General features: G+C 37.5%; 2 long non-coding RNA genes across 2 annotated transcripts; both read right to left on the bottom strand.

The window, feature by feature from the left end:
* Positions 1 to 343: 343 nt before the first annotated feature.
* LOC110477500 (uncharacterized) lies at positions 344 to 2,660 on the bottom strand. The gene is made up of 2 exons (XR_004147980.2): positions 2,416 to 2,660; positions 344 to 1,383 (listed from the first exon to the last, which is right to left on the bottom strand). It is a non-coding gene; the product is annotated as an uncharacterized LOC110477500 (long non-coding RNA).
* A 3,800-nt stretch (positions 2,661 to 6,460) lies between these two features.
* LOC144246036 (uncharacterized) lies at positions 6,461 to 21,942 on the bottom strand. The gene is made up of 3 exons (XR_013339651.1): positions 20,594 to 21,942; positions 12,655 to 12,807; positions 6,461 to 6,679 (listed from the first exon to the last, which is right to left on the bottom strand). It is a non-coding gene; the product is annotated as an uncharacterized LOC144246036 (long non-coding RNA).
* Between the last annotated feature and the right edge of the window lie 2,866 nt (positions 21,943 to 24,808).

Below are 24,808 nucleotides of genomic sequence, written 5' to 3'. Positions count from 1 at the left end.
TAATTTGAGCCACATTAGCTGTACCTTATGAAGTCCTGCACTTTTGGCTGCAGTTCTCCAAATGATATTTCATGGTCCAGACAATTTACAGCAATTTTTGCCTGTAATGAGCCATTATCTGAGCTGTAAAAATCTGCTAACCAAGCATCCTCTGTCTGAAATTGTCACCTATATACAACTGTAATGCATAGTCCCTGTTTATCTACATGGCTCCAATAGCTTATACATGTGTAAAGTACATATTCTGTTGCATTCATTAGTACTTCTGATAACACATGTCTATACTCAGAGATTTAATTAGGGGGAAAAACAAAAAAGAGAAGTAATACAAAAATCCAATCTATTCCAGTATAATAATTTTATTAAATATACCTGGTGTTGCTTTATGCCATTTAACAAATGGAACCAGATGAAATGAAAGTAACTATTTCCTCATGACATTATGAAAACTCCTCATTAATACTGAAATTATAATTATGCTATAGATAACATGGCTTACTGAATTACAGCAATATGGCATTTTCTGTACTGTGTTTAAGACTGCATCAGGTCTCTCCATGATAGATTTCTATTTTGAGAAACTACAGAATATTCAATGAGGCATTGATTCCATGGATATTGTTGCCTGAAATTTCTGCCATCAAATTAGTCCTGTGTTGTGCCTGTGTGTACTGTTACAGAAATACATGATTTTCACAGCTTCTTCTAAGTGAAATAAGTGAGAAAAGAAGAAAACACCATTAAAAAAAAATCCCACCAACAAAATCAGCTTCTAAGTAGTAACGGATTAAAATAGCAACAGGCAGAGAACCTGTGAAATAGATGCTGAAATCTTAAATCTGCCTGGTTCTCCCAGCCTGCCTCTTCTCATAAAGGTCTTTGTGCTTCACACCTGATTGGTGCAATTGGCTTATTCTCAGCTGCTGTGTCAGGGAGTGTCCTGCAGCCTTCCTCCTACATCAGGGAAGTACCAGCAGGGGTCAGGAATGTGGTGTATGGTCATGAAAAATAAGTTGAAGTTGGTCTCTGTTCAGTCTGACAGGATACATGTTTGTCACTGGGTTTGGATAACTGCAGCAGTGGCAGGCCTCATCATGCTGGGACAATACACATTTAATAGCAACATCAAAGTTTACAAGATTTAGTAACCCAAAATAATAAAAGGATGACCAAAATGTTCATATTTTAGAGAAAATGGACATAAGGATGAGAAGAACTGTTGTCAGTACCTGGATGAGGAAGAAGTATTGTTCATATAGAAGTGTATATCCAAATATCTCTTCTGTGGTAAAAGAGCAGCAGTGGTTCCTGCTGAAAGGTTTTTACTTCCTAAGCAGAATTATTAGGTGTCTATGGAGTTGAGGAAATTAACTTAAGCTGGAGCTGTCCAGGAAAAACCAACAACAAATTCATTCTTGATTAAAATAAAGATAAAATTCAGAGTCCACCATAGGGAGAAACTGAGGATGCATCCAGAGAATAATCTGATCCCATATGAGCATATCAGCAACAGAAGAATGGATTTTTTTTGCTGCTTTGAAAGAGGCAGAATCAAGTAAGGACACTGGTAAGTGAAGTAAGAATGAAGGGCTTCCCCATGCTGGCCAGGAGAAGTGAATTTGCATTTCATGATAAGAGAAGAGACCCTAAACCAGTTTGTCTTGGCTGAGGATGCCCCCAGGGATCTCCCTGTGGTCAGGTCAGAAATGTTTCTTTCCATCTTCAGGCGGGTTCTGAGCAATGTGATGGAGATGAACCTTAGCACAGCCAGTGAATACTTGCCCCAGTTTCAAGCTGCCCGAAGAGAACTCAAGAGGTGAAAGGACCTTCCCGAACATCCCAAAACCCATCCCATGTGGTCATTTAACTGCGCTTCTAAAACTACACCTCTGGGCTTCTTTCCAGGTGTACTGTGGCAGTTTAAATCACAAAAGGGAGACAGAGTGCCAGCACCCTGCCAGGACCAAAGCACTGGGTAAAACTAGGCTTGATTACTGTGAATTCAGGTTTGGCTTGTTAAAGCTGTGTGGGAGCACATTACAAATTAGCAAATAAGTGGAGTTTCAAGTGGCTTCTTTGCAGTTTCCATCTGCAGTCACACTCTACTAAAAAAAATTATCAGTTCCATTTTTGCCTGTGCTCTTCTGAATGAACCTTCACTGGTGCACAGAACTCCTTTTAATGATCTTGTAATGTGTTTGCACAAGCCACTTATACCAGGGAGAAATTCTCTAATGAAATATGTAAATCTTAGTACTTCCCAGCATCTGACACTAAAAGATAAGGAATGCCTTTAAAGGATTTTGCCCTGTTGCTATAAAAAGATAAAGCAAGGCTGGTACTCAGGATATGACAGTGAGCTCCTGCAGTGGATTCACAAGGAGAAATCACAGACAAATTAATTTTGTGACTCACTTGGAATACAGACACATGCAAGGTGCTTGGAAGAGTCCTGAGAGATATTTCAGCCTGGAAAAAAAACCAAACAACCCGCTGTAAAAAAATCAGTTATCAGGGATTGGAATTTTTCCTTCTTAGGAAATATAATTGCTTTCAAAAGTACTGATGAAGATTGATCATGAGGTCCAAAGTTAAAGTCAACTAATGATATTATGTAACAACTTCACTTGTCAAAACACCCATTTAGGCAGCTTCATGCTGACTTCTGTGCCATATGCAAAGTCAAAAGTTAAAACAGAGCTGATAAACCACTTCTCTTTCTTTATTATTTTATTATATCTGTAACATTCCACCACCATCACTGACTTAACCGGCAAAAAATTGTAGATGTCAAGTTTGTTTTCTCAACTCTGTTAGGATTCTTTTATCGTTTCCCAAATGACAAGAACTTTTATAACTGCTGAAAACATTTTCAATGTATTCCTTACCAAAATTACAGCTAAGTAGGATAAATGAGATTTTAAATAACCACTTGCACTACCATTTGCATTGTCACCTATGTTAATTTATCTTAGCAGACCATAAACCAATATTTCTTAAGATTTCTGGCACCATTCTGTGATAAAACATAAGATACTATAGAATCAGCTGGCTGCAGAGTGAAATTTTAGTGATTCCAAGTGTCACTTTAAACAACTGTGGTTTTCTGTATGTAGGTAGGAATTGGTCCAGGTCAACCTGTCGTATTTATTTATTCTCATATTTATTTAACCTCTGCCTGAAGTTAGAGAAACAGAACTCACAAACCCCAAAAGCCATTGTTTCTGCTGTTTTTCCTCTCGTGTTGGTCAGAAGCAGGAGATCCAGCAGAGACTTTCAGAGCCTTTGGAAGTGGAGGTGGGAACGCTGCGGGTTTGTCTGTCCTGTGGTCAGGTCACAGCAAGAGCCTTTAGGCCTTTGCTGTGTTTCATGTCCCAGAGAGAGGCAGGAGAAGGAGCTGGGATGAGCTCCCAGCTAACCCTGGATTTCTTCAACACACAGGGGCTCTGAGGACTCACATGAAGAAATAGGAAAAGCTGCTTATGATGAGGAACAAGCAAAATACAGATGATTTCTGCTTTACCCTTTCAGCTAACTTTGACCACAGTGCCATTGCAGGAACCCTTTGACACTGATCATTTTTGGATTTAAGACCCAAAGGAATGAAGTCATTTATAACCCCATGATTTTACATACATGTCTAGATGCAAATGTGAAAGCAAAAACTGTAATTCTCATTGAAAATCTGATTTTGAATCCGAGTGTTTTTCACAGCTTCCAGCACCAGTATTTTTTATTTGGATACATTGGACCACATGAGTTGTTAAGCACAACTTGGAGAAAAGTTATTAGAATTTAATAATCTACTGCTTTGTGAACCATGTTCATCAAGCATAAAAAAATATCCATCAAAGTAGAAACCATGGCTGATGTAACCCAATTCTCTACCTATTCTCAATCATGCTATTAATTTGAGTATCACTGTGTCTAATCCTTATAATGACAGATGTGGTTTGTGGAAAATGATCTGACACTGGATTTGAAAATAGAGAGAGAATTACTTATTGGATTTTCTTCCTGAATGTACAAAATCATATGCAGAGAGAAGGCTTTAGGAACCAATCGTGCATATTAATTGAAGGCTTTGGTATTTGAAAAATTGAATAGCACAGCAGAAACACAATAATACTGATGAGTGACATGTAGTATGTTTCATATATAAAAAAAAAGAAGGGATAGTTCTTCAAGTACATCATGCACAAGATGATTAAAACAAAACTATTGGGGTTTTTTTGGCCACTTTCTTACAGAGTGTTTATGCAAAGCAGAAAAGCATCTTCATACTCATCCTCTGATCCCAAAACACCTGTAGTTGCCAAAGTAAATGCAAATAGATATGAAGATTTCATGATAATGACTGCAACTTACCAGGACACTTTTCCAGACTTTTTTCCCCTCTGAATTGATAAAACAGGAAAAAATAAATCAATAATCTTCAAATATTTCACTAACATACTGTAATAAACTGCAAGAAACTGACATACATTACAACTTTTCAATACATTTAACATGGTTTTATAAAAATATACAGTAATTGGGCGGTATTTTTGGAATATTAGAAGCCAAATGGAGTACAAAACATTAAATCACTGTTAAGAGCAAGGGGGTAAATAATTTTGCAGTCGTGCTACTGAAATTTAAAATGCATGGAACCCATGGGTTATGATATAATTAACTTTCAGTTCAAACAGGATCGGTTTCATGGGTGCAGAATCCAATTTTGAAACTTCTGTAAAATTGTCATTTATGGTAAAATATAAGCAGAGATCCAGGAGCTCCAGTGATGTTCTTGAGCCTCCATGTGTGGCTTAGGGTCTTAAAGAAAATCCTGCAGCTACATCTGGGCTTCACCTTGCTTGTCTCCCAGCACACTTTGCAATCTTTGAATAGCAAGGCTACCTAGAAGGTGAATCTTGAATGAAAACAAGACTGACTCAGCTGAAATTGCCAGATGCCATTTAAATGTTTACTGCCTGCTTAGTTTGTCCAACACCACCATCAGAGACTTCCCAATCTCCTCTTGAGACAGAGAAATGTCTGCAATTTTTTTTTTTTTTGTGGTTATATAAAAAAGTTTTTTCACTCTCCAAATTTCTTTGAAGCAAACTGTTAAGTCTGTGTCACAATTCTGTGGGGCTTTTAGCAGGTTTTTAACACAGAAGGGCTCCCATCCTTTACAGTTTGGTACTATTAGTGAAAAAACCGGAATATTTTTCATCGTATCTTTAAATATATTTACAATTTGTGTAAAAATACATATATGGCTAAGCTTTTAAGTAAATGCTTGTTGTTAAAGATTCCAAAAGGACCACTAACAAATACAAGTAAACAGACACCAGTTCCTCAAAGTCACTGCATTAATATTTACTCTGTAGTTTCAACCAGTAAATGGAAGAAAAAACTGGAACAAGACCAGATTTAATCATGCTACCTCTTTGCTACAACATTTAATTATCCCTCAGGGCATTTTGATTGTTTTTCATAGGGGTTAAACAATAAAATTGCTGCTGCATCATGACACTGTAAAGAAAAAGCAGAGCAAGAGCTGCAACACTGAAATATGTCCTTGCTATCAGTGCTGTTACTGGAATGTCAGTTTTGTCTTTTTTCTTCATGGATTTGGCAATAGTTTTGCTCAACCCAGGATTGTAATCACAGAAATCTGCAAGTGTAAAATTGTGATGGAATAAGAGACTGTTAAATTTTTAAAAAACCCTGCATTTATTTGTTAGAGCAAAGTGGGAAAGCATAAAAACCTGAAAATCAAAAATGTATTTGACATTAACATTTTGGTGACTCTTACAGATTCAGTGTTTTTTCTGCCCTTTACCTTTAAAATAATAACCTATTGTTAAAAATGCACATACATTTATCACAAATATATGTGATAGACACAAAGAGCTCACAAGCAGCAGCATTTGTCTATAACTTAACAGTCTTATTGGTATTTCAAGTAAATTATAAATCATTCTTTGTTCCTAAAAATGACTGTTCTACCAATCACCTATTTGATAGCTCAAAGAATGTACAGAAAACCACACTTTATCAGAGCAAATAATGCCTTTAGTATGCTTCTTTTACAGAAAACCACTTTTTTCTAATGCTGCTTTTAATTGAATGCCATGACCTAAGAGAGATGAGACACATCATAAAATGAAGATGTCATATTTGTCTCTGTCAAAAGAAAAAAAACTTCATTTTAACAGTTTCAGGATTTTAATTTAAAAATTCACTTGTCAGAAAAATCTTTTTAAAAGCAAATGAAATCCTTCTGCTGGGTTTCCTGCTTGACAAGAGAATTCAACCTTTAAATTTAGTACATGTGATATTTCAGTCATAAACAGCCTTTTTCAGCTTTGCTTCATTACAGTCGATCAAAGTTGCTGTTGGAGCCAGACAAGGTCCATTAACATATTTGCTGAAATAATTGTTGTATCCTTCTAACTTTGTTAGTTTTACTACATATAACACACTTTATAATAATATTTCTCAATTTTGGACACAGTATCTGAATAAGACCGAAAAAATAAAAGAGAAAAATGGACCTCTTGAACCACTAAATCAAGTCTGTCCCAGACTTGGAAATGACAGGAAGGACATAACCATTCTGAAAACTGTAGTAGGTGGAAGGGACCTTAGAAGATTGTATGATCTGTTCTTCAGGTAGAAGCACTTTGACCTATAATTTTAAAAAAAAACATCTTATTTTCTCAAAAGTATTCTCTCTATGTAGGGATGCAGTGTAAGTGTATTTTGAAGAACTCCAGCTATTGGTAATAACTTTCTCTACTCTAAGTATTACTCTTCATAATATTATTCTTCATATTTTGTATATTCATTCTATATTAGGTGATACCAAATGCCATAAAGGCAAAATGAATTAGAGGGAGGTCTTGGAACTCTGTACAAACACAAACCTTGACACCCTTTTGGCCAGCACAGCACTGACCCTGGCTGACACATTGATTACTCGAGGGGAGCTGAAATCCAGATGGTTTCTCTGGATCTAATTAGGAAGGAATGAACCCCCAAGACACAAGAGACTGAAATCAGCATTTGCCACAGCCTGAAAGGGAGGCTGAGCAGGAAGCTGGGAGAGCTGTCTCTGGAGCTCAGTGATATAACCTTAAAATGTCATGACATTAAATTCAGATCTGGCAAAAAGCTTTTGATAACGTGTGAGTCTGAGCTTAAGAAATCAAAGGAATAAACTCAGTGTGTTTGGTTACCTGAGTCGTTCTTGTGTGGCTGTGACCTTTCCCTCACTGCAATTATTAATCACAGTGAGGAGAAAGCACAGGAAACAGGAAAATATCAGTAATTTTCAATATCTGCCATTCAGATATTTGGCACAGAGCTCAGCAGGTAACCTGTCAAATTCGGGGCACAGTTTATGAGACGGTCAACTTTATTCTTCCCAGAAGTGCTGAAATCATCCTCTTCTGGAGGAGGGATGCTGTTTCTAAAGCCAGAGCACACCAGCAGCAGCCTCCTGCCAGGTGGCTGTGAGCACAAAAGGAGGGACTGAGGAATGGAAGCCTTGGCATCAGGAGCTCTGTTGTCCTTTTTGCTGCAGGGTAGCCCAGGTTTGGAGCAAGCCTTCTGTCAAGGGTGCTCTCAGGGGCTGCCAGAGCTGCCCCACACTGCACAGACTGGAGCAAACTCCCTTTTCTGCCATTCTCAAGCACCACTCAGCCACCTGCAGTCACAAAGGACCCCGTAACCTGAAGACAGAAAGGTTTTGTTCTGCCCCACTTAGTTATTATTGAGCACCCTATGTACAATTCAGAATATGCAAATATTTTTTAGAAGAACCAGTTGCGAAGTCTAATTATTCTGAATGCCTAATTTCAGCATTCTTGCCTGAAGTATTTCCCATCATCTTGTGGGCTACAGCTGTCAAATGGCAAAAAAACCCCAACTGTTGGAGGTAGAAAAGGTTATATCATATAATTTGGACTGCTAATTCTGGCCTGTGCATTGAATCTGTAGAACCATGCCCCCTCCACCAAATATATAGAAAAAAAACCCAAAACAAACAAACCAATCCATAACAAAGTAAGTGCTATTAATCTTGTCATTTAAGTTGCTAATTATAGTTAGACAATGTTTCCTCTTCACACACATCTTGAGTGAGCTGTAGAAATTTCTGTCAAATCATCATACACACAAAACTGCATGGCCAAAGAATCATTCTGCAAATGGACAGGATTCAAATAAATGTTCCTCTGCATTCCTTAGTAATAGCTGGAATATCCTTTTCTCCATATGCATCACTTCAGCAATTTGATTTTCAAAAAATAAGTGCAAGAATTAGTAATCCTGAACCACAATTCTCACGTTCGTGTTTGAGTTCCTGTGATGAGCATCATAAAAGCTCATCACCAGGAAAAGTCCTGGCAGATGTGCACATTTCTTGTGGTCACACATTTCAAGGCTTTCTTTCTACTATGTAAGCTACTAGCTCAGGATTCTGCACCCTTTCTAGAGGCTTCCTTGAACTGAGCAGTAATGTGGAAAGCACTGCCTGGAGCTGAATTTTCCAAGTGAAAATACATGAGGAGCTTCTTATTCTCATTGCAGTCCTCTACAGCAGACTGGATGGCTGGAGCAGGCAAAGGATCCAAGCTGCTGACCTCATCCAGGCTGGGAAATTCCCCCGTGGTTGAAATAGTACAGTCAGGAACCTTTACTTTGAATTTTGTTTCTACAAGTTTTGTAACAGTACAATCAGGAACCTTTACTTCGAATTTTGTTTCTACAAGTTTTGGCAAAGGTGGAAACAGAGATTGGGGCAGAACAGGATTATCTGGATCATGACTACAGATGCTGGAATTCTGGGGTCCCAAAAGATACAGCCAGCTTTGGGGAGGCTAATCATTAAATTATTAGGGACCATAATGAAAATAAGCTCTCAGGTCTGACCAAGTAACACTGAGATCCACTAAGAAAACAAAATAAAACCTTACAGGCAATCTTAGCACTCCTCATAGAAAGGAGAAATATTTCTACATCCATTTTATGTAAGAAAGAAACTGTTCAGGTGCTTGCACTGCCTACATCTATGCCTAAAAATGTACAACATGGCAAATACCTGCAGCTTTCTGAAGATGAAATATTGATTCCATTCTAATAAATAACAGAAATGCAATAGCTCTTTGGTGGCACAATAGGCTGATTTATTAGATTAACTTTTAATTTGGAAGAGCAACCTCCAAAATCATCTCATGTGATAGTTGAAAGTAGGTTTGAATCGATTGATCTGTGAAATTTCTGCAGCTAATCTGGTTAACAAGTCAACATTAAGTTATGCAGGACTCAAACACTGAAGAGCTCACTTGGGAAATTGGGCTCATTCCATTACAGGAGCATCTCAAGCAGAATCTCTACATTGCAACAAATTGTGATTTATACCATTATATATTTATACACACAAACACAAACACCCCTCCTGATTCAATTTTGGCAAGTGCTTGCAGATTTTCCACGAGGTCACTTCCAGGGTGTCCTCAGGATGTCACACCCTGCTCATTCTCCTTTGCACCTACTTTCCTAATCACAGCCACCACAGGGTGTGGGATTGATGCATATTTATATGGCAACGCAGGATGGGCAAACCAGCTAAAAGGAAATGTTGATGTGGTATTTGTAGCATTGTTCTTGAATGTAAAATTCACATAAATACATGTTACTTTATTTACTTGGAAAACTCTGTTTCATAATTCTTCATGAAGCTGGAGTTTGGTTTTGTTTCTGCAAAGTCACCCTAATAAAGCTATAAGCAGTAAATATCCCAAAACTTTATGGGCAAAGCAAACTCAGTATCTGATTTTTAACAAAAAACTGTAAAAGTACCAAAGACTTTTTTGTAAAATCATTCAATTTGCAGTCTTCCCTCTACCTGTAAGGCCAAAGAAATATTATACCAACAGAAGTCTGAAAACAGATTGCGAGTGCTAATTAAGGTGGTATTGAAAGACCATCCAACACAAGCTTTTCCTTTTACTTTATTGAAATCAGTGTCTTGAAACAATTCTGAAATTAATCAGGTAAGAGTATCTACAACTCCCTTCCAGTTCTCTTTTGGAAAAAAAAAAATCAAACCCCAACCAATAGAAAAAAGTTTAAAAAAAATCAAACGTTTTGCATCTTACGAACTCAAATAATGGATATGACAACCTCATATCTGCGGCCAAGAATAGGCAAATTTAGGAAAAAAAATTTGCTAATTATAAACAGAAATGGCTTAGGTATAAAATGCAATAAATTAAGAAAAACAATTATTTCAACACACAGGTCCAAAATAACATATAAATGCCTTAAGCTTTCAGACCTGCACAGTAGTCTCAAGTCTATTCTATACCTACATTGTCAGAAAAAAATGCCTGATTAACATTTTTCTGCAAAAAAACCCAGCATTCCCAATCTCCCAAAAAAACCACTTAAACTTTTCTCCTCTTTTACGGAAAAAGTTTGGAAAGAAAAAGCATCACAGAAAAAAATATTAGTTTTTAATCATGGTTTTTCTGAGCTCATGCCTCTAATGCATGGCATTTTCTTTGTTAATAAGTCTTAATATACCTTAATGGCAGAAATTTAAATAGAAAAATATTGATGCTGGCAGTAAGCTGTGTGTATGTAAACTAATAAAGCGAAGATAAGCCAAATTTTGATGTTAACATGCACTGGATTCTAATGAGAAGGTACGAAAATCTGAAATTGTGACTGTTATTTGCTAACCCCTGCATGTGCTTTCAAAAAAGCACAGGTAAGAATATAATGACTTATTGATTTCATATGGAGACAGGTTCCAAAATTGTATTGCAAAACTCCATTAACTTCTCTGCCTGGGCTGGACAACTACAAACAACAGAAATTGCTCTCCTTGCAATCCTGCATGTATGAATTTCTAAGATTAAAGAAAATGTACACAGTTAATTATTTCAAAAGTGGTATTTCAAAACCCACCTACAAAGCAACATATTATGTTTTACTCAGATTTCATTAAAAAGTCTTCATAAAGAGGCAGAAGTTTCAAAGTATAGGTCACCTTTGAAAATGTGTGAAAAGGTGTACTGTTATTCCTGAAGAATTCATTCCTTCTGTGATGTAGTGAGCTATTACATTAGAAAGTTACAATATGCCCTTGAATAAGTGGGTTTTTTTGTTTGTTTGTTTGTTTTGGTTTTTTGTTTTTGTTTTTTGTAAATTTGAAGTTTGCAACGAGGAGAAGAATAACATCTGATTTCACAGAATATGCTGAGTTGGAAGGGACTCACAAGAACCACCCAGTCCAACACCTGTCCTTGCACAGGACACCCCAAGAATCACACCACGTGCCTGAGAGCATTGTCCATACAACTCTCATCTCCCGGAGTATCTATCACCCAGAGCAGAAAGGAAGTTTCTACAGTGTTTAAATATCTAGGTATATTTGCTATGAAATGAGAAAAAAAAAATTTGCAACGTAAAACACAAACATGGGGAGACTGCTGAAAATAAGCAAGAAACAAAAATCTCAGGCAATGACAGGGAAAGTGAGGCATTCTGAAAGATAAATTTATGGAACACTATGGGAATTTGTGATGATAATGAAAGGGGGAAATGGAATGCAGCGCTTTTATCACTTGCAATTCCTCACTCTCCCTGGGATTTCTCCTTGAAGTGTCATAGAACACGGATCCATAGGCCAACCTCTCTTGTGGAATGCACAGGGTCACAAATAGGGCACATACAGTGTAATTTTAGTCTTAACGCATGCAGAACCACAAATATATCAGTAATTCTGAGATTACATGAGGAGGAGAAGAGCAGGAAATGTAGACATAACCAGCTTCACAAAATAAATTTACTGGCCATAATTGCTACGAGTGATGTGCTTTTGCATGGTGGATGATTCCAAAAGGAAGCCTTTGGGCAGTTGTGCTGGGCAGCTGGTTCTGGAATCCGTCACAGAAATAATGGTGGGACCACTCTGTGGAGCTCTGCATCTGGGCCAGATGGCTCAGGAATGGTGCAGCATTTAAAGAAGGTTTTTAGTCACATGTGCTGAAAAACCTAGACATGAAATGATAGATCAGGACTCTGTAACTGGAAGGATCTGGGGTGACTCTGCCTTATTTCTCATGTATTAAAGAGAAAAGGAAGTGAAACACCAGTGTGCCTATCACAGACAATCCCAATAAAAACTCTTGACAGATTAGACACTTTGCATGTTCACTTTCTGAATTTCATAAAGGCTATCATACAAACCTCTTTGAGAAAGAATCTTTAACAGCACACAGTTCAGAGTGCCAAGCACACATTAAAAATTTCCAATAACAGAGTGCCAAGCACACATTAAAAATGTCTAATGCCATCGCTGTCAAGAAGCAGCATTTGATTTCAAAGTATCGCTGAATTTTAAATGCGAAATGCAATCACATAACATATTCTCATTTATCTCCATCAGCGTTTTTATTTTACCAGATATAAATCCATTCAGCTGAAAGAGATGTAAAATAATTTCTTCAACTTTATTATTCACAGACAAATGGAAGACTGTCAAGACACAGAAGGCAGCCTTCTGATAGTTAAAGCTTTTGACTTTGATCATGTGGATGTGCTCTTCAGTAGCCGTTCCTACAACTTACAGCAGAGCATTTATACACTTACCTGGAATGTTCTTGAAGTCTTCTGAAGTCACTTCTTTTAGTAGTGCTGATTTTGATGCTTGCAATTATTCACCATGCTGAGATAATAATATAAACTCTCTGCTGAATGATTCTGCTCGTGCTGTTCCACTCGAAGAGACAGAGGAGCTGCTATCTGCAGATTGAACATTGCAAGTAGAAAAAGCTGTAAATTTTATTCTACGCATTAAAAATGTCTAACTTTAACTGCAACCAATTGTCTACTAAGAATTTTTAGGACTTTTTTGGGTAAGGACCACATTAATTCCATATTCTATATGCAATTGCAGTTCTTGAAGGGTGCACGGTCCTGTGTAAGGTGAGATACAATAAGCAACTCTATTTCCAGTAATTACTTAAACACCCTCTAAACTACTTCAGCTCTGAAAAGCAGAGTTGTCAGAGAGGCAAAATCCTATAAAGAGCACAGAAATGTGTTTTCTTACATTTTTTCCCACTTGTTATTCTGTGCAATCATTTTAAACTACTTCAAAGACTGCCTGAAAATTCTTGGTTTATGGTATCAACATTTTCAGCATTGCTTCCTCTTGGGGTCTCCTTTGATGTTTTGTTGTTATAATGTTAACTTTTCAGGACTGATATTGCTTCACTTTCTGCAGCAGCACACAGACTTCTAGGACTTAAATGTAAATTTTCTGAAATTAGCTTCTGCAGTTCAAGCCCCATCACCACTTGAGATGCATTTCTTAATCTTGTGACGCATGCAATGTTTTGGTAGAATAAGTCTGTTCCTACAAGTAGCTCCCAATCTGGTCATGGATTCAGACATTGTTTTCACTCTTTTTCATTTTAGCCTCCATAGTAAAGAACCATGACATGGGTTCCTGTAGAGCTCCTCAAACCAGATGGAGAAGGTTCACACAGCAAAAACTCCAACCTGGCCTCTTGGGGAATTTTAACAAGAAGTTGCAGTTACTCTGCAGTAAGTATCTTTTCCCTTACATAATCTCCTATTCTCTGCGCATCTTCTCCATATAAAATGAACATTTTGGTCTGGAGAAACATTCAGGGTACTGGCTGTACTGTGAATGTTATTGAACCTTCAGCAAACCATATGAAAATGAAGTTTTCTTCCTTCCCAGATCAGTTCCTTCACTGCGAAATAAAGGTGGACGACATGGGTTGTACATAGGTCTGTTGCTGAAGCTGCATCACAAGATCACTGTGTTTACACAAGGGATTCAAATAATTTAAATATTTCACTGTAGATGGAATGAGTTTAAAAAAAAACCCAGTCTAGAGAGCCATAGTAAGCAGGGGTAGCAGATACCTAATTCACACATCTTTAAAAACTACCCCTAGGAGCAAATCACAGCTTCAAAATTCAAAATAACTGAGACTGTTGCACTCGAGACAGAGGATGTTCTAAACAAGAACAAAGAATGATGATGGAAGAGGAGGAGGCAGAGCAGCTGAATGACTGCTCCTGAAATGTTATACCCAAAAGAGAAGTGACACAGGAAAATCCATGCCATTCATGGATTTTCAATGACGAAATTAACTGCACTGAAGTTGTTACAAAAACTTTGATATAATGGAGTGGTAAACAGAGAAGGAGAAAACTTGCAAAACCTTGTATTTCCTTCCTGATCTTATTCTTGTTACAGGGGTAAAAGAATTGCCTCTAGTAAGGCTGCAGGTGGTGTTATTTTTATTTTAGACTAAGTAGAAATATTCCTTAAACACTATTTAAAAGTACACAACATTCCTATGAATTTCAAAATGGAGGAATTTTGGCTGTTTCATGTTTGCTAGTTTTTCAGAAAAATGGTGTCAGAAAGATTTGAACAACAGAAATGACAGAAGATCCTAGTTTTCATATGCAGAGCTTCCTCCAGTGATATTTCTGACAGACCTTAACTTTCTTTGTTATAACATATCTTAATTTTGAATTCTATATTATTTCAATATTGTGGAAATTTTTAAAGTGAAAACGTAGGAGAATCTCAACTGATAAAATCATATCTTGTTTGGAAGAAAATTATTTGATATTTCTATTTGTACTGACTATTTTCTTATTAGCAGGTGGGGTTTTTTTTCTAAAGAATTCCTTTGACTCTATTTTTACTTGTAGAACTTTTTTCCATTTGTCAAGTTCTTTCTGAAATCTGGAAGAATCTGTCTTTATTTCTGAAAAAGGGGTCTTGTCAGAGTAATGGGAGTTTTTCTGGTGAAGTTCCCATTAACAGACAGCCTGCTCAGCCAGGTCACAGATGAGAATAATATCCACTGATTAAAGATTTTTTCGTCAGATATTCTGATAGTAGCTTTGCAAGTAGGCAGACTGCTATGAAACCCTGCTTAACAGAAACAGACTTTTCTTGTGTTTATTCATCTGGAATTGTGCTCCTTCTAGATCAATCCCTCATGGCTGACGAGGGGGCTAAAACAAATGGTCAGCAAAACAGAGCTTAGCAGAGATTCCATAGAGGAGAACAAATGCTGATGCTCACAAGTAAGTCCTGAGCTGGAGCAGAGTGTGGCTGATGTGGCACTGCAGGGCACCGTGACCAGCCTGGGCAGGATGTGGCCAATGCAGAACTGGAGCAGTCTCTATAAATAACAGCTCTCTGGTCACCAGCAGTGGCATTATCAAGGCTGGAACAACTCTCCCCACATTCTCCAAGAAGAATATTCAGAGGCAGGAGAGCTCTGAGGTACCAAAGGATGTCCTGGTGGCTTTTACCATCAGCTGCTAACGGGCCCTTGGTGAGCTGCCCTTCACATCAGTCAGGCCATCCAAGATTTACACACCTTGAATATAAAAGGCAGCAAGGGAGATGGCTGGAACACCAGTGCTGCTTTGCTTTATAAATCCCTCATTTATTTTGTTGTCTAAAGGCTTTAATTTTTTTTTTTTTTAATGTGAAGGACAGTTTCTTAATGCTTATGAAAATCCTTAAGCAATTAAATATAGAACTTTTTCCAAGAGGTACAGTCTTATGTTCTACCCTAGCAAGTCCAGCTAGCTGCAAAGTGTTTGGTCTTTCCTGCAATATTTGTTTTGGTTTTTTTTAATTTACATAAGATTCCATTAAACTCTCTCTACTCTTTGAAAATAATTTATGTAAATCTCAGAAAATTTTGTCTGTATTAATATCACCACTCATTCAATGGTATAAATAACTGTAGCCATGAGTAATCCAAAAGCTGAGAATTTAGGACAACTGAAACAATACCAGAAATTCCTGTGTTTTATAGATAATTCCTTTAAAATAACACCATTAAAATATGTCACATTAGGTAGCAGGAGGGACTTAGATGATGAGAAGCAGCACTGGATTTTATGCCTTTGGCAGTAGCACTGGGGTATCCAGAGGGAGGTTTTCTCCTTGAGAGATGCTCTGGTCACAAAATCTTCAGCTCAGGTTCTGTGGGGAAATGGATACACACCATAAAAATCTAAGTGGGCTAAGACCACAGTCTCTTGTTTTTTATAACAGAGCCATTACATGGTCTCCAAATCAAAAAACTTTCTTTGGGGTTGTGATTTGTGTGTGCACCTTGGTGCAGGGGAGAGAAGACAGTGAACAGCCAACATCCAATTCAAATGTATTTGCCTTTCATTACCTGTGTTTGAAGTATTCTTGTTAATGACTTTAAAATGAGGATTGGCACAACCAAATGTTATTTACTGCATGAATTAACTTCAAAGAGCTTGCCTTACATAACATTTAAGAAATATAAAGAATTTGAACAAGTCCAACAAAAAAAACTTTAAAATTGCTTTCCTTAAAGCATAAAGATAGTTTATGGAAGGGTTAACATCTAAGGGCATACGATTTCAGGATATTAAAACATTTCAAAAGACAAGTCTGATTTTGATTGAACATACTAAAAATATTCCACAGTCAGATAATTTAAAGTGCCCCAATTAAATTTTGATGAACTTGCCACCTACAAAAAATCTGTTATCAGGGAAAACACTTTGTACCTGCTAAGCATTAATGTATGAATTAATAAAAATGGTTCTGACTAATATCAAATAAAGACAAAAAATTCTATTTTTCAGAAGCTGATGCATCATCTATTACTTTTAATGATGAATTCCATAACTGTCAGACTTTCAGATTTTATGCAATTAAAAACTCTGTTTACTCAAATGCTTTTCCTATTTCAGTAACTTTGATATCAGGCAGACAGAGTCTGACAGTTTATGCCTTTTCCTCTTGTCTGTTCAAGTGAAAGAAGTCCAGCAGCCTTTCCCTGTCCTTTACCCCCCCTAGATACAAGTGAAAAACATAACCCACATGCTTTCAGCACAGAAAGGAATCTCTTCCTAACACAAGGACTAATTAAAAATCTGTCAGAGTGATCTCAACTATAGGATACATTTCCACTATAGGGGAAAGCAATCTCTTGTGAAAAGTTAACAATGTCTTCTTTATCATCAAACCTACACAGTACAAATATTACTTACATGCTGATAAAGGATAGTCCTAAGGAGAATGAATAGCTGAAGTGTGATGGGATTTTAACTCATCTCAACATAAAGATTTCATTCCATCTTCTCATTCAGCCCATATTCGTCCTGGATTCAGTGCAACCAATCTCATTTACAATGCAACACTGTATTATTTTCATCTAATTTACAGCAAAAATCCCTAGTCATAAAGCAGAATCTATGTGTTTGGCACTAGACAAACATCAAAATAAAGCTCAGGTTTCCCCAGATTAAAATTCAAAGTTTCTACACAGCAAGATGACAGGACCTTAAAAATTTATCAGAGTAAGTCTCCATGCTGTTATCAACAGGTACTCCGGCATTTGTATGATGGTCTTTGTTGATTTATAAAGGGAAATAAGACAAAAATTGATGAAGTGTACAGCAGAAGATCAATCAATCTTTAATTCTTTTCCCAGGAAAAAGCTACATTGGTCTCGTTCATCTTCCTTCCTCTGACTCTGTTTTTCCAGACCAGAAAGTAGTTTTTCATCCCAGGAATAGCAGAAACAATTCTTTAGGCATGTAGATGTTGCAGGCTGTCACGACAGCTCAAGAGCAGCACTTGGGCTGTTGGGAGACAGGTGCAGGTCCATTTGGCCAGCTCCTGCTTTCTAAACCTGCTCCAAACATTCCCTCCACTGGAGACACGCATGAAAAATGGAACTTAGGCAGAGATGTATTGTAGCCACAAACATCCCTGTGCTGGCCACAGCAGTGGGCAAGGGAAGGACTGTGAATGTCATCTTTGCATTTCTGTAAGGCCTTTGCCTCGGTCCCCCACAGCATCCTTTCCTCAAACTGCCCAGAGATGGATTTGATGGGTGGGCTGTTCGGTGGATGAGGCATTTTTGGACAGCCACATCCAGAGGGCAGCGGCTTGACGGGGCTGGATATGAACTAAATATTAGCAAGAAGTGTGCAGCTAAAGAATGAAAGTCAAATAAAATGCTGTTTAAGAGGTTAAAATTGGCTTATCTGTCTCCTAAACATTCCCATCACAGAAAACATTAATTCTCTAACTGACACATATACACACATTTTCAGAAACAGCAAATGTTCTGAGAACTTTGCGGAGCAATGTATGGAACAAGATCATTATTTCTTCAGTTAATTTTTATAATGTGGAATGTGGAACTGGCAAACATAAAGTACAGTTTCAAATATGTGTGAAATTCAAACCAGATTTAGCCAGAAAGAAGCATCTCCCTCTAAAAACTAATGAAAAAACATGGAAACGAATGTGTAGGAGAATAATGTTGTATATTTATCTAAGCAAGAGGTTAAACTTCAGCTACCAAGTTGTTACTGATGTTTCCAAAACAGCCAAAAAAATGTGATAAAATCACCACTAAATATTTCCTTCTGTTTATCATTACATAATTTTCTGGAATGCATTCTATATAACTTGAGCAGTACTAGCTACTTCATGCAGTCTTTATAGCAAGAAAGAGAAAAAATATAAGAATTAACTTGCCTCCTAAAATTCAGTGCACAGGAAGATAGTAGGAAGATATTATCAGAAACACTCTAATTTTTTTTAAGGTTAAATAAAGAAGAAAAAAAAATCAAAAGAAAAAAAGAAGATGTCTAGTTCCTTTAGTAATTTAGACATAAGAACAAAAAACTTTTAAGTAATCTTTAGATTCTCTAATTCTTTAAGTTCTTGGATATCTGTGCAGGAGTCAACACAGTATTAAGATGGCATTTTATCACATAGAGGTAGTGAAAAAATTATTACTGTAATTGGTTAATTTCAATTTATTTCTCATCTCCTTACATGAAATTGGAAAATAAATCAAAACTGAGTAACTTCTAAGGCAGCTGTCTTTCATGTAGCCATTTTGGCACCAGTGTTAATTTCAGTTCTCCTAAATTATGGCCTGCAGAAAACTAGTGAAAGAATCAGGAAAAAAAATAGCAATCACTTTCAAAAAGAATTTGTCAAGCATTTCCAAACCTTCATTATCAAAGTATGAATACTGATGGTCTCAGTGGTGGCAAAAAAAAAAAAAAAAAATCACTGTTTTAATTTGTTTACCAATGCAATTTTTGTTTAATTTTGAACAAGCTTACAGCTGCTACCCCCAGAGGGTGTTCACCTTCAGACCTTCTGGCAGCAAACTGCAAAAAAATCTTTCCTTGAACCCCTGCTAGATCTTGCAGGTAGGCAAACAGCATCTGAGAACAAAACCAACAGCAGGGTAAGCAAATAGAGTTCAATTATCCAAAGAGAATGTTCACACCTGTGTGAAAGGAGATTAAAATGACAAATTAAAGTAGGATGCTTTTCAAATTAGGAACTGGAGCCTGACTGGCAAGAATACAGTAAAGTGGCAATGTGTAGATGTACTTTTGTAAAAATCTTTCTTATCTTTCATGGCAGAATGAGAGGAGACTGGATAGTGAGCACTAATTAATTGTTTTGAATGAGCTTTTCTGTTGTTTGGCCAAAACAAATAGTAGATCCTTTATTGCAGATGTTTTGTAACACACCCTTTTGTACTTAAATCAAGGCTGTACCTAAAATTCCTGTACTACAGTAAGCATTCTCAAGGCAAAGGAACAAATCTGTAGCCTTTTGCCCCCCATTCATATTCCCAACATTTATCCTTTTCTACCTATTTCACTTTGTAAAACTTAGTGTCTCCACTGGTAGAAAATACATTTTCCCCATTCTAGCAACAGTAATTGCAGCGATTTCTAAGCTATACCTGTGATTTTCTGACTTTCAAATCAGGTATCTGGTATATAGAACAGGGAGTTTAGCATCCAGCAACAACAGAGTTCTGTAAATTATGCAATTATCACTTAATCTATGCAGGTTTAGTGTCATACTAATTCCAAAATGTATTGATGCTAAAGACAAAAAGGGCTTCAAACTTGAGTTGTCTTCAAAGATGTATAAGATCTGATGAAGCATCATGGAATGTGGTGCCCACATTCTTAACAGGTATTATTTTTAGTGCTTCTTTTAGGATTATCACTACTCTGAGCTTCTGGTGAGATGACTTAGCTCTCTAATCTGACCGAAAAAAAAAACAACCTGGCAAGGAAATAAATATACACATAAAGTATTTTAATTAATTTCCAGCTAAATTAATGAGATGGTCTGACATGCTTGCCATGGAATCAGCAGGACCGATGTGCTGGGGAGGGTGTCGTACAGCCTGTTGTGTTCAGGGCACAGAAATCTGTCAGACCATAAACCCCCTGTGCTCCAGCTGCTTTTCAGAGATCAGTGAGCTGTGATTTCTGACCACAGCCCGTTCAGCACTGCAACCGTGCTCAGTAAGGACCTGCACGATGCAGAGTCACAGACAGCACAGGTTATTGAAGGGACAGAAAAGCATGCTCAGAATTGCTGGTGATAAATGCACTAACTACAGAGATTGCCACAGAAAGCATAGTAACAGAGATCTACTAACAATATAAATATAAAAATAAATATTTCCACCTCTGCTCCAATGCAGTTGGAAGGGCAAATTTCACTTCAAAGTGTCTCTTCAGGAGAGGAGGAAGGACACAGTCTGTCAACTGACCCCGAGCCAAGGTGTTTTCCCCCCTCTGTCCTTTTTGCCCCAAATTCCCCTTTTTATGCTATAAATTTTGAATCTTGACAGTGAGGTGGAAAAATCACATCTGACAGCTGGAGTTCTGGGAACTTTGGTCTAACATGTGTTACATGTCCTCTTTTATTTCACTTGAATCTTAGGGATATGAAACTTAATATGGAAATGGAGCTTAATGAGGGTCTTGGTTACTTTCTGTCAGAATTGATACTTGGCACAGGAAGTAGAATGAACACTTTGGTCCTCTTCCACATGCTGAAGTGGCAGTAAAGGCTGTCTGGCCTTCACCAGAGAGACTCTGTGCACATCCTTATCTCCTTATGGGATCAAAGTTGCAAGAAGGCTTGTTCACACAGTGAAGAGGCTGGTAAAGATGTGCAGGTGCTCTTCTGTGCCCCACATTCCATTCATCCTTCCTTCCTTCCTTCCTTCCTTCCTTCCTTCCTTCCTTCCTTCCTTCCTTCCTTCCTCCCTGCCTGCCTGCCTTTTCCTTTGCAAAGGGATGGAGCCTTTGTTTGTTGTGTTCTTCTTTCCCAGAGCTGATGAGAAAAGTTTAATTTTCAGAGTGTTGTGTCCTGCAGATTTGAGAGCTCCAAACAGATCATGACAGAGGTGCCTTTAATCTTTTCTGTGGGAAGAGGAGACTGCATTTTGCTGTGTATCAGAGGGTCTGCCGAGGAACAACTTCTGTGTCACATCCATGAATTTTTATTTCATGTCAAGTTAGTGCAGCCTGAGCAGTGTCACTTGTCATTCATGTGAAAGCACTCCAGCACGGGCACCAGGCTGCACTCCTGGCAGGAATTGCACCACCTGGAGAAAAGCAAAGGCAGAGGACATGACACTCAGATGGCACAGGTTTGGCATGTGACGATTCAGCAAGGTTTGAAGGTATAGAGGAGCAGCCATGCAGCAAACCCAAGGGGTTTTTGGGCTGGCTGGGCTGGGAGAGCCTCAGAGGCTGCAGGAGAATGCTGTTGTCCAGCACTTTTTTCCTGAAAATCAGTGTGCACTTCTTATTGTCAACATCTCTGCAAAAACCACTCACAGAGGTTTCTTCAAGAAATCTCTTCACTGGAGAAGAGAGGAACTGGAGCATGAGTTCTGGAATGCTTTGGCCTCAGAAGCCAGGCCTAGGCTTGCACAGACTTTGTTGTTCAGGGTCATCATCCTCTGGAACTTCATCACCACTTTAATAAGGCAAAACACAGTTTTTCTTTGGAGACGTACTGGTTTTGCTGTAAAAATACATAAGATTTTAGAAATTACTTCATTTTGTAATGGTGAGGAAAACTTTGCTCCATCAGTTCTGTAGTAGCTGGCTCATAACTCATGAAATTCATATTTACCTGTGTTATCCTTGGGATTGCCGACACAGTGGGATGTTAATGAGTTACAGATATTCCTTCACATGAGCACAATACAAAAAATTCAGTCAAAATCTATAGGATTCCACATGAGCACAATACAAAAAATTCAGTCAAAATCTATAGGATTCCACATGAGCACAATACAAAAAATTCAGTCAAAATCTATAGAATTCAGGATCTAACAGCTTTGCTGCTAAATGTATTCTCATATATTTTTTGTTATATACACTGAATGCACTATTTAAAATTTTAAAGGCTCTTATTTAAATCTTTTTGAACTTATGTGTCATACTGTAAAGCTGTCATTCCTCTTGACATTCCCCAGCCAGTCCAGAGTGCCCTCAGATTAGATTTGCAATGTTCCAGGGTCATTGTCAGCACTTACATGAAGTAATGTTTAGAGACACTATTTCATACCCCTAATGCAATACATTACTTTAGGAAGCTGTGCATGTGCTCATTTGGAGTTTGTTGGCTTTACTTGGACAGGAGCATGTGATCCTTCCATCAGTTTTGCAGAAATGTGATTTAACTCAGCACAAATTTCACACACAGAGGGAAATGACCCTGCATAAATCTACAAAACACTGTGTCAATACAGTCACATGTAACAAAAAGAGGTGAAGCATTGGAAGCTCATTTCAAAGCCACATGGAATGTTCCTGGTTACAGGTATTAACCAGATTCATTTAACTATTTAATCCAACAAACTTTGCAAGGACTCAAAATAATTGAATCCAGATTTGTAATAGCACTTACCATAGAATGTTTATTATTGGATTTAAGTGGGATATTTTTCGGTTGAACCTGTCCTAGAATAATAGGATAATACTGAAAATCTCAGTTCTCAGGAGCCATCCTTTGTACATGTTTCAAAAAGCCAAAACTTTTATAAGCATAAATGTCTGCAGATCTAAATTAAGACATAGATCTTAATGGCTAGAAAATACAGTGCTTTCCCCCCCCTAGAATTCCAATTTTCTGTGTTCTTTTAAGTGCTTAATGTTAATTACAAGTATCTTCAATACAAATTTTGCATGTAAATCTCCTGTGGGTAAGTGGGGAAGCAGATGAGTTTCCTACAAGGACTTAAGTATTTGTTACATCTCTTGAGATTCCATTTTTTTAATATGGCACTTGCAACTGATTCACCAAGTCAGATTTATTCACATTAATGTATTTGAAGAAATAATATCTTATTTGAATGTAAGAATTTGAGATTGACGAATGAAAGCTTAGTCACATTTGCATCTTCAGGGAAAGCCATGTATGGTCAAATCAAGTATGGAGAGTTAGTCCTGAGCAAAGTTTTATTTTCCTTTTCAGATTTCTGACAATATGGAAGTTCTGATTAAGTAGCCCTACATTTCTTAAAGTATATTATATTATTATAATTATGAAAAACTATGAGGATTAATAAGAAACAAGTTGAAGGCTATAAACTGTATACACTGGGGACTCAAGAAAACTTATCAACAGATTGACTTCAAGATACTGGAGTACCAAACAGTTTTGCCTTTAAAAAATCCACATCGGTGGATCATCACTTAGGTGAGGGGGTAGTAGCATCTGATTATTTCAACTAAGTTTTTGCTTTATTAATGACATCTTGAAATTCCCATGGCTTGAAGTGTCTCCCCACAAGGGAGAGACATAATACAGACGTTTTTGAAAGAAGTTCATGAATTCATGTACTGCTGGCTTTACTCAGCATTGCTATGGAATAGATTTCACAAAAAATTAATATTCAACTCTCAGCTGCAAGGCTTCAATGCTGCAATGACCACTCTCCAGTCAGATTTTGATGCCTCATGAACCCAGGAGACAACAACAATTTGATGTCTTTGATGTCATGTCCTGCTTCATTACAGCACCAAATGAGCATGTTTTGATTATGCTTATTTTAACTTTTCACCTGCACATATCAAGGTATTTACAGTGCAGGTAGAGACTAACAAATCATGATTTTTTCAAGCAGACATGCATTTTATTAGTTTCTCCATATTTTTTTTGCTGGCAATTAAAAAAAGTGAAGCGTTTTGATTGACCATCAGCTGTATTTCTTATAGTGATTCCTTACAGTATCCTTTTCAGTCCTTAATAAATTATTATTTTTTAGACTTTGCTTAGTCAGTTTTGATCCTTGTGCCTAGACAATAGGCAGTTTTTAGCGATGTTTCTAGCCAAGAAAAATGAATGGTGTCTTCAATCTTCTTCAGTTTTCCTTCTTATTTTAGCTTTCCCATCCTGCTATGCTCTAAAAGTTAATGAAATGAGTGAGTCAGAGTTATCCTCTCTGTATTTCCCAATGGTGTTACACCTCAGGCTTTAGCAGAATGAGCTTGGGGTGTAGCTGGAAGAAGTCTGCCCAGATCTGTAACAGCTGATTCTTAGCAGAGATGTGACATATTGCTGTCAGAGGTACTAATTACTTCTGCATGGCTATTGCCACTAGAGCTGCTTCTGTATCAGGAAAATGTTTAACCTGTATAGAATTATTGGTGGATATGCCCCCTCAAGGCGTGACTGAAGTATTTTTGGATCTGGCTGGTGTGGGAAGGGTTCATTACTTCTCATTTGGAGCTTGACACTTCCACAGATGAGCTAACTCTGCCCTGATCAATTCTGGGGCACAGTTGGTTGTTGGATTGCTTTGAACCATCTGTTCTGTACTAAACAGAGTGAAGAACATGCAGGTGATGTCTGAAAGGGTGTTGACTGTGGGATATG

This window comes from Lonchura striata, chromosome 3 (genome assembly GCF_046129695.1).
Source record: "Lonchura striata isolate bLonStr1 chromosome 3, bLonStr1.mat, whole genome shotgun sequence".
Taxonomy (NCBI): domain Eukaryota; kingdom Metazoa; phylum Chordata; class Aves; order Passeriformes; family Estrildidae; genus Lonchura; species Lonchura striata.
The sequence above is the reverse complement of the archived record's forward strand: the minus strand, read 5'-3'. Positions and strand labels throughout refer to the sequence as shown.